This window comes from Rhinopithecus roxellana, chromosome 15, assembly GCF_007565055.1.
Source record: "Rhinopithecus roxellana isolate Shanxi Qingling chromosome 15, ASM756505v1, whole genome shotgun sequence".
Taxonomy (NCBI): Eukaryota; Metazoa; Chordata; class Mammalia; order Primates; family Cercopithecidae; genus Rhinopithecus; species Rhinopithecus roxellana.
The window spans coordinates 72,302,170-72,311,755 of record NC_044563.1 but is presented as its reverse complement, the minus strand read 5'-3'; positions in this window follow the sequence as shown (position 1 = coordinate 72,311,755).

Sequence of the window (9,586 nt, the reverse complement as noted above, 5' to 3'; positions counted from 1 at the left end):
GAAAGCATATGTTCATTCAAAGATACACATGCATATTCATTGCAGCTTTATTTGTAATAGCCAAAAACTGGAAACAGCCCAAATGTCCAGCAACAAAAGAATGGATAAACAAATTGTGTTATGTTTACTACCTAGCAGTTGAAAGAAATAAACCACTGACACACACAAGCCGGATTAAAAAAGAAGAGGGAATGAATTATTGATACATGTAATAAAGATTACTCTCAAAATAATTATGCTAAGTCAAAGAAGTCAGACCCTGCTCCCTGAGAGTATGTACTTCATGATTCAATTTATATACAATTCTATAAAATGCAAATTAATATATGATAATAAAAAGTGATTGCCTAGAAATGGTGAGAGGCCAGAGGGGCCAGAATCAGCTAGGATTACAAAGATGCACAAGGAAACTTTTGAGGGTGGTGGATATCTTGAGGGTGGTGATAGTTTTACAGTTGTATGCCTATGTTAGAAGTTATCAAATTGTATACTTTAAGTATGTATGTACACTTTGTTGTATATTAATTATGCCTTAATAAAGTTATTATAAAAAGTAGTTCCAGGCAATAGTAGGCACTCAATAAACATTTGTAAACCGGTCGTTGACTTTCTTGGACTGTGACTTGTTAGCAGTTAGGGATTGATTATTCCGTACATGTTTATGTAATACCTGGCAAAATACCATGCTGGAGTAAGTGCTCAATAAATGCTATTTGAAGAATGTTATCAGCCAAGCATGGTGGCTCATGCCTGTAATCCCAGCACTTTGGGAGGCTGAGGTGGGTGGATCCCCTGAGGTCAGGAGTTTGAGACCAGCCTGGACAACATGGTGAAATCCTGTCTCTACTAAAAATATAAAAAATTAGCTAGGCATGGTGGTGCACGCTGTAATCCCAGCTACTTGGGAGGCTGAGGCAGGAGAATCACTTGAACCCAGGAGGCGGAGGTCGCAGTGAGCTGAGGTAGCACCACTGTACTCCAGCCTGGTAAACAAGAGCAAAACTCCATCTCAAAAAAAAAAAAAAAAAGAAAAAAAAAGAATGTTATCATCTGTTACATATCCATCAAATTCATGTCATTTAAGTGACACTAAAGATAACATATTTTTTTCTGACAAAATGTTTGGCTTCATTAGCAATTTAAAAATACAAATTAAAATAATGAAATACTGTTTTTAATCTTTCAGTTTGCAAATAATTTTAAATGATAGAATAAGCATGTTATTTTATATTTGGAAGAACAAAAGAAGTCATTTCCATTTCTAAAGCATGTTATGGCCAGGCACGGTGACTCACGCCTGTAATCCCAGCACTTTGGGAGGCGGAGGTGGGTGGATCACTTGAGGTCAGGAGTTCGAAACCAGCCTGGCCAACGTGGTGAAACCCCATCTCTACTAAAAATACGAAAAAATTAGCCAGACATGGTGGCATGCACCTGTAATCCCAGCTACTTGGGAGGGTGAGACATGAGAATCACTTGAACCTGAGGGGACAGAGGTTGTAGTGAGCCTTTGATGCCACCACTGTAGTCCAGCCTGGGCAACAGAGCAAGACTCCATCTCAATAAATAAATAGAGCATGTTATCATACCTACTTGACAAGAGATTGGGAAAATAGCTGCTCTCCCTTACTCTACTAATAAGATGTAAACTGGGAGAAATTTTCTGTTGGACAATTTTAATAAATATCAAAAGCTTCAACAACATAAAAACCCTTTGATCCAACTGTCCCACTTCTAGAAATGTATGCTAAGAAAACAAGACTGCACACAAAGATTTTAGTCACAAGATTGTTCATTACGTTGCTGTTGATAATATCAAAAATTAGAATTGACCTACAAAGCCAGCAGTAAGAGACTGGTTAATAAACACTGCTATATTCATTCCATGAAATATTATTCTGACATAAAAAATGGTTTAGTAAATGAACTAACTTAGTTCAAAATAACAGGTTTGTTTAAGCCAGTTGTAGTCTGTAGTCTCAGCTATTCAGGAGGCCAGCCTGGGCAACATAGGGAGACCATGTTTCTAAATAATAATAATAATAATAATAATAATAATAATAATAATAGACTTGTTAAAAGAATGAAAAGACAAGCCACAGGCTGGGAGAAAATATATGCAAAATACAAATCTGATAAAGGACTTGCATGTAAAATATACAACGAACTCTTAAAACTCAACAATAAGCATTACAAACAATTCAATTTCTTAATATAAGCAAAAGATCTATACAAAGATGATAAACAGATGAAAAATATGAACATGGAAAGATGTCCTTAGGGACTGGTATACTGAAACAACAATGAATTACCACTATACACCTATTAAAATGAGTAAAATGCAAAACATTTTACTCATTTTGCATATGACAACACCCAACACTGACAAAACCCAATGCTTTACATTTTAGTCATTTTGCACTGACAACACCCAATGCTGGTGAGGATGTGGAGCAACAGGAACTCTCATTCACGGCTGGTAGAAATGCAAAATGTACAGTCACAAAGCTAAACATGGTCTTGCCATGTGATCCAGCACAATAGTGCTTATGTCCACACAAAAACCTGTACATGAATTTTCAAAACAACTTTATTCATAGTTACCAAAACCAGAAAGGAAGGAAGATGCCCCTTAATAGAAGAGTGGATAAACAAACTGTGGTATACTCACACAATGGAATAGTATTTGATAAAAAGAAATGAGCTAACAAGCCGTGAGAAAACATGAGAGAAACTTACATACATATTCCTAAGTGAGAGAAGCCAGCCTGAAAGACTATGTTTCCTGCTAGATGACATTCTGGAAGAGGTAAAACTATAAGGACAGTAAAAAGACCAGTGGTTACCATGGGGGAGGAGGAGAGGAATTAATGGATGGAGCACAGGGGACTTTTAGGGCAGTAAACCTCTTTTGTATGATACTGTAATGGTGGATATGAAACATACATTTGTTAAATCCCATAGCATAGAACTATACAACCCAAAAAGTGAACCCTAATGTAAATGATAGACCTTAGTTAACACTAATTTATCAATATTGGTTCATCAATTGTAACAAAGGTACTATGCACTAAAGCAATATGTTAATAATAGGGGAAACTGTGTGGGGTGCCGGCTGGGGAGTGTCGGAGGGGGGACTCTCGGTACTGCTGCTCAATTTTTCTATAAACTCAAAACTGCTCCAAGAAATAAAGCTTATTAAAAGGTTTTTTTTTTTTAAATAGGCCTACATTTGTTAATTTGAAAAAGGGCTGAAATAAATACGCACCTGGTTTTAGTATTGGCTAGACTGAATGCTGGTTTTTGTGTTGTTGTTTATCTTTGTTTTCTTACATAGAAAGAAGTGACGGTCTTGTGATTTTTAAGAAAGGAAAATCAGTTGTTTAAAAAAGAAGTGTTGGAAGAAACCACGCAATAGTGTTTCCTCTCTCCCATGGCTGCAGCCCACCCTGGGCCGCGATAACACTCAAGGTAGTCTGTGTCACGTTTGTTGCCCAATGGGGACATAATGCCTACCTCATAGGAAAGAATGAGGCATAAATAAGGTAATTCGTGAAGGGTATTTTGCATGGAGCCCAGTACTACTAAACACAATAAAAGATCACTGATGCTATTTCCTCTTATCTGCATAGCAGGGCTCCCATCCCCAAACCCACTGCTATCCAACATGACAGCCTTGTCACCCTATCTGACTTGGAACCACCAGTACTAATCTCATCATGGCCTTTTACCTGCTGAAGAGACTCACCATGAGAAGCCCAGGAATCTGAGGACATTCTAAATGTTCGAGACTCTGCAAATTCTCTTTTCTGATTCTGTTACTCACTCATTCCAAAATCCTCTGGTATTCAGGATTGATGGTGGGGAAAAAAAAAAAAATCCCTATGTCCACAATCTCTTATCTGACCATTCTTTACACTTTCTGGCTCTTCCTCAGACTTGGCTGTCTCATTTCCTCCTCAGCTCTTGTAAGTGAGGGCTATTACTTCTCAGCTCACTGGTCCTTCTTCTCTTCATAGTATCCTTTTGGCAAAACCACAATCCTGTTTAAATCCAACTGTCTGCCTATGTCATGCCTGCACCATGTAACTGCTTATGGCTAGAAAAAAAGCACAAAACTATGCTGAGTGGTCTTCCTTTCAATTAAATGTGACCACAGATTTCAAGTGAGCTCTTAATGTGGCTCAGCAACCATTTCGTTTCTTGTATTAATTCATTCTCTCACTCTCCTATAGAACTATGTTATGTCTTTGGCCACCTCAAACTTCGAAAATCTTTCTCCAGTCTTCATTCTTAGCTCATCGTCTTTCTTTCTGTTTCACTGAAAAAGAAATGGAAAGGATTAGAATCGAAGCTCCCAATACATTTACTTACCTGCATGGTGTACCTCTAGCTGGTACTAGTTAGTAGTCTGTACTTTTAGCTAAGATCAATTCCTCTGCTTAAGCACTAAATGCTATCACCTCTACCTACAAGGACACTGTTCCAGAAATTTTCTCTTCTAACTCCTTCAGCAGCAATGTTTTCCCCTTGTATTGGATCATTCTTTTCAGTATATCATGCTTTCATTGTTTTTGTCTCATTAAAAAAATCTCAAAACCTACCCTCTTCCTCCAGTTACTGTCCAATTTCTCTCCCTTTGAAAAAAGATATAGCATGGCTGGGTGCGGTGGCTCACATCTGTAATCCCAGGACTTTGGGAGGCCGAGGCTAGAGGATCACTTGAGGTCAGGAGTTGGAGACCAGCCTGACCAACATGGCAAAACCTCATCTCTACTAAAAATACAAAAATGAGCCAGGTGTGGTGGTGTTCACCTGTAATCCTAGCTACCTGGGAGGCTGAGGCAGGAGAACTGCTTGAACCCGGGAAGCAGAGGTTGCAGTGAGCTGAGATCATGCTGCTGCACTCCAGCCTGGGCGATACAGCAAGACTCCATCTAAAGAAAAAAAAAAGATACAGTTACTTTATTGAGATATAGTTCACATACCATATAATTTGCCAATTTAAAGTGTACATTTTGATGATTTTTAATGCCTTCACAGAGTTATACAACCATCATCACAATCAACTTTAGAACATTTTCATCATCATGCAAAAAAAATGCCATACCACTCCCCATTTCCTCCAAACCACCCCGGACTTAAGCAACAACTAATACATTTGCTCTCCCTATAGATTTGCCAATCCTGAACATTTGATATGAATGGAATCATACAATATGTTGGTTATTGTGACTGGCTTCTTTTATTTAGCATAATGTTTTCAAGGATCATTCATATTGTAGCATAAATTAGCAATTCATCCTTTTGTATTGCCAATGAATACTCCATTGTATGGATAAACACATTTTATCTGTTCATCAGTTGATGGTCATTTGGGTTGTTTCTTCTTTTTGGCTATTATGAATAATATTGCTATGAATATTCATGTAGGAGAAAAATTTCTGAGACAGGGTCTCTCTCTGTTGCCCATGCTGGAGTTCAGTGGCATGATCATAGCTCACTGCAACCAATAAACTTCTAGGCTCAAGCTATCCTCCCACCTCATTCTCCTGAGTAGCCAAGACTACAGGAACATGTCACCACACCTGGCTAATTTTTAAATTTTTTTTGTAGAAACGCGTATCATTAAGTTGTCCAGGCTGGTCTCAAACTCCTGACCTCAAGAGATTCTCCCACCCCATCCTCCCTGAGTTGCTGGAATTACAAGTGTGAGCCACCATGCCTGGCTGTCTTTCATTTTCTTGATAATATCACTTGAAGCATAACAAGTTTAAAATTTTGATGAAGTTCAAGTCACCTAATTATTTAATTTGTCATTTGTGCTTTTGCTGTCAAATCTTGGAAGTCTATGACTAACCCAAAGTCACAAAGACTTACTCCTATATTTTCTTTGAAGACTTTTAGAATTTTAGCTCTTACATTTAGGTTTATAATTCATTTTGGGTTAATATTTGTGTATGGTATGAGGGAGATATCCAACTTTCTGTTTTGTGCATTTGGATATCCAGTTGATCCATCACTGTTCATGAAAAAGACCATTCTTACTCAATTGAATTGACACCCTTGTCAAATATCAATTGATTGTAACTGTGAGGATTTACTTCTAGACTCTCATCTGGTCCATCAATGTACATCTATCCCTATGCCAATACTACACTATCTTCATTACTATAGCTTTGTAGTAAGTTTTCAAATTATGAAGAATGAGTTATCCAACTTTGCTCTTTTTCAAGACTTTTGGCTATTCTGGGTGCCTTGCATTTCCATAGAAATTTTAGCGTCAGCTTATTAGTTTGTCCAAAAAAAAAAAAAAAAAAAAAAGCCAGCTAGGATTTTGATGGGATTGCATTAAATCTGTAGATCAGTTTGTAGATGGGGAGTACTGACATCTGCTATGGTTTGAATATGTGTGTTTTCCTAAAATTCATATGCTAGAACCTAAGATCCAGTGTGATTATATCAAGAGGTGGATGGCCGGGTATGGTGGCTCACGCCTGTAATCAAAGCACTTTGGAAGGCCAAAGCAGGTGAATCACCTGAGGTCAAGAGTACCAGACCAGGCTGGCCAACATAGTGAAACCTCGTCTCCACTAGTAATACAAAAAAAATTAGCTAGGCGTGGTGGTGGGCTCCTGTAACCCCAGCTACCTGGGAGGCTGAGGCAGGAGAATAGCTTGAACCCAGGAGGCGTAGGTTGCAGTGAGTTGAGATTGTGCTACTGTACTCCAGCCTGGGCAACAAGAGCGAAACTCTGAAAAAAAAGAAGAAAAAAGAGAAAAAAGGCTGGGTGCGGTGACTCACGCCTGTAATCCTAGCACTTTGGGAGGCCAAGGTGGGAGGATTGCCTGAGCTCAGGAGTTCGAGACCAGCCTGGGCAACATGGTGAAATCCCGTCTCTACTAAAACACAAAAAATTGGCTGGGCACGGTGGCTCACGCCTGTAATCCCAGCACTTTGGGAGGCCAGGGATTAGGCCAGGCCAGATCACAAGGTCAAGAGAACGAGACCATCATGGCCAACATGGTGAAACCCCATCTCTACTAAAAATACAAAAATTAGCTAGGCATTATGGCGTGCACCTGTAGTCCCATCTACTCAGGAGGCTAAGGCAGGAGAATCACTTCAACCCAGGAGGCAGAGGTTGCAGTGAGCCGAGATCACACCACTGCACTCCAGCCTGGTGACAGAGTGAGACTCTATCTCAAAAAATAAATAAATAAAATAAAATAAAATACAAAAAATTAGTCAAGTGTGGCAGCATACACCTGTAGTCCCAGCTGCTCTGGAGGCTAAGGCAGGAGAATTGCTCGAACCTGGGAGGTGGAGGGTGCAGTGAGCCGAGACAGCACCACTGCACTCCAGTCTGGGCAACAGAGCGAGACTCCATCTCTAACAAACAAACAAACAAATGAAAGAACAAACAAACAAACAAAAAGAGGTGGATGTGGAGTCCTGATAAGTAAGCAACAACGAGGAAGGGTCCCCAGGTTGGGGAGAATAATTGCTCTGAGAAATGGCTAACCACAAACAACCCACTGCATCCTGTTCCCAAATATCTTGCTCCACATATAGCCCTAGCAGCATGAGCTTATCTGCGCACCTTATCCACATGTAGTCCCCTCCAGCATGCCCCTTTAAAACTTCCCTCCAGACTCTGCCTCTTGGCAGAGAGCCCCTTCTCTGCTGTGCTGCCCGTTGCACTCTTGCAATGCATCTTCATGCTTTCTCTAATAAATCTGCCTTCTTTTACTCACAACTGTCTTGGTAAATTATTTTATCACCTTGGATTCCAGCCCCAGCCAGTCACAACCCACGATATTTTGGTGGCCCATATAGGGAACTCTCCCCTTTCCCCCTTCAACCCTAACCTCTTGGCAAAGAGGGTCTGGGCCTAGCTGGGGCCACTCCCTGGCAGAGCAGAAGGTCCTGGTGGAAAGACATCTGACCGCTGCTCGGTTGGATGAGAGTTTAGAGTTTTCTTTTCAGTCTTCTAGCTGACGATCTCTAGTATCCCTCCAGCAAGTGATGGCAACTGGCCAGGGCGACTCCCTGGTGTAGCCTGAAGCCCAGGGGGTGAACAGGTTTGGCACCTTGCCTGAAAGGGAGGAAGGCTCTCTCCTATCCTTTCTGGTCAAAAGTTCCCTATCCCTATGCGGGGCATGATTGGTGGTGGTGGCTTGACCAGGATGAATCCACACATGTTTTGGGGAACTCAAACCCCCTCTTTCTCACCCTAAATTCTTCCATGAAGACAGCCACCAGCCAGCTCCAGATGTGTTAGGCCAGCTGATCCCAAACAGCACTGGGATGGTGAGTTTTCTTTCAGTCTTTTCCCTTGGCACCTGGATCGAGCACTCAGTGTAGTTTGTACCTGCATTGACCTGGGGTTGCTCACCCAGTGTTCATCTAACATAAAGCCCTAATGCCAGGAGATCCTTTCCAGTAGGTGGGCCTCCCCTTTGGAAAGTGCATCTCAGAGTCCTTCAGCAAACGTGAGGGGAGCCCTTTTCCCTCAGTGGGATGCCCCCAAGAAAACTGTGGTTCGTGTCCCCAGCAGAGACTCTTTCCTGAACCCACTATGGGACAAAGCCCTTCCATTCCCTCAGACTGGGCTGCATTTTAAAGCATTGGGATAAATTTGACCCTCAGACTCTCAAAAAGAAACATCTAATTTTCTCTTGTAATACAAAATGGCCACTTTATAAATTTCCAGACCAGGAGGCCTGGCCTCTGGGTGGAACCCTTGTCTCCAATACTGTTTTACAGCTTGACCTCTTCTGACATGATTTCTCTAAATGGTCTGAAGTTCTTCATGTCCAAGCTTTTCTGACTGTTTCTCGGATCCCAATCTCTGCCAAACCTGTCAGATGTGCTTGGCCAAATTCTCTGGCCCCACTGACTCTTCTGACATTGTAAACCAGCCTTCCTCTACTCTCTTCCATTCTCTCCAACCCGGTGGACTGATTGAGGCCACACGTTCTTCCCCTGACAAAGCACTTTTATATTCTATTACACTTACTCCATCTGCTCCTTCTCTCTCACCTTCCCCGACATCTCAACCTCGGATGTCATTTTTCAGTGCCTCCTCATTATGAGGAGCCCTTCTCCTTTTCAGCATTTGCATCTCAACTTACTTGTCAAGTTTGTGTCTTCTAGAATTCAGCTGTTTCACCTTCAAATGCTGCAAACCGTATATCGGTCTGTTCCTAAATATGTCTGCTACCTTCTCTGCTGTGCTGCCTGCTGCACTCTTGTAATGTATCTTCATACTTTCTCTAAAATATCTGCCTTCTTTTTTATTTTTTTTGAGGCAGAGTCTTGCTCTGTCGCCCAGGCTGGAGTGCAGTGGCACAATCTCGGCTCACTGCAACCTCTGCCTTCTGGTTTCAAGAGATTCTCCTACCTCTCAGCCTCCCAAGCAGCTGGGATTACAGGCATGCACCACCATGCCCGGCTAATTTTTGTATTTTTAGTAGAGACAGGGTTTCACTATGTTGGCCAGGCTGGTCTTGAACTCCTGACCTCATGATCCGCGCACCTCGGCCTCCCAAAGTGCTGGGATTACAGGCGTAAGCCACCATGC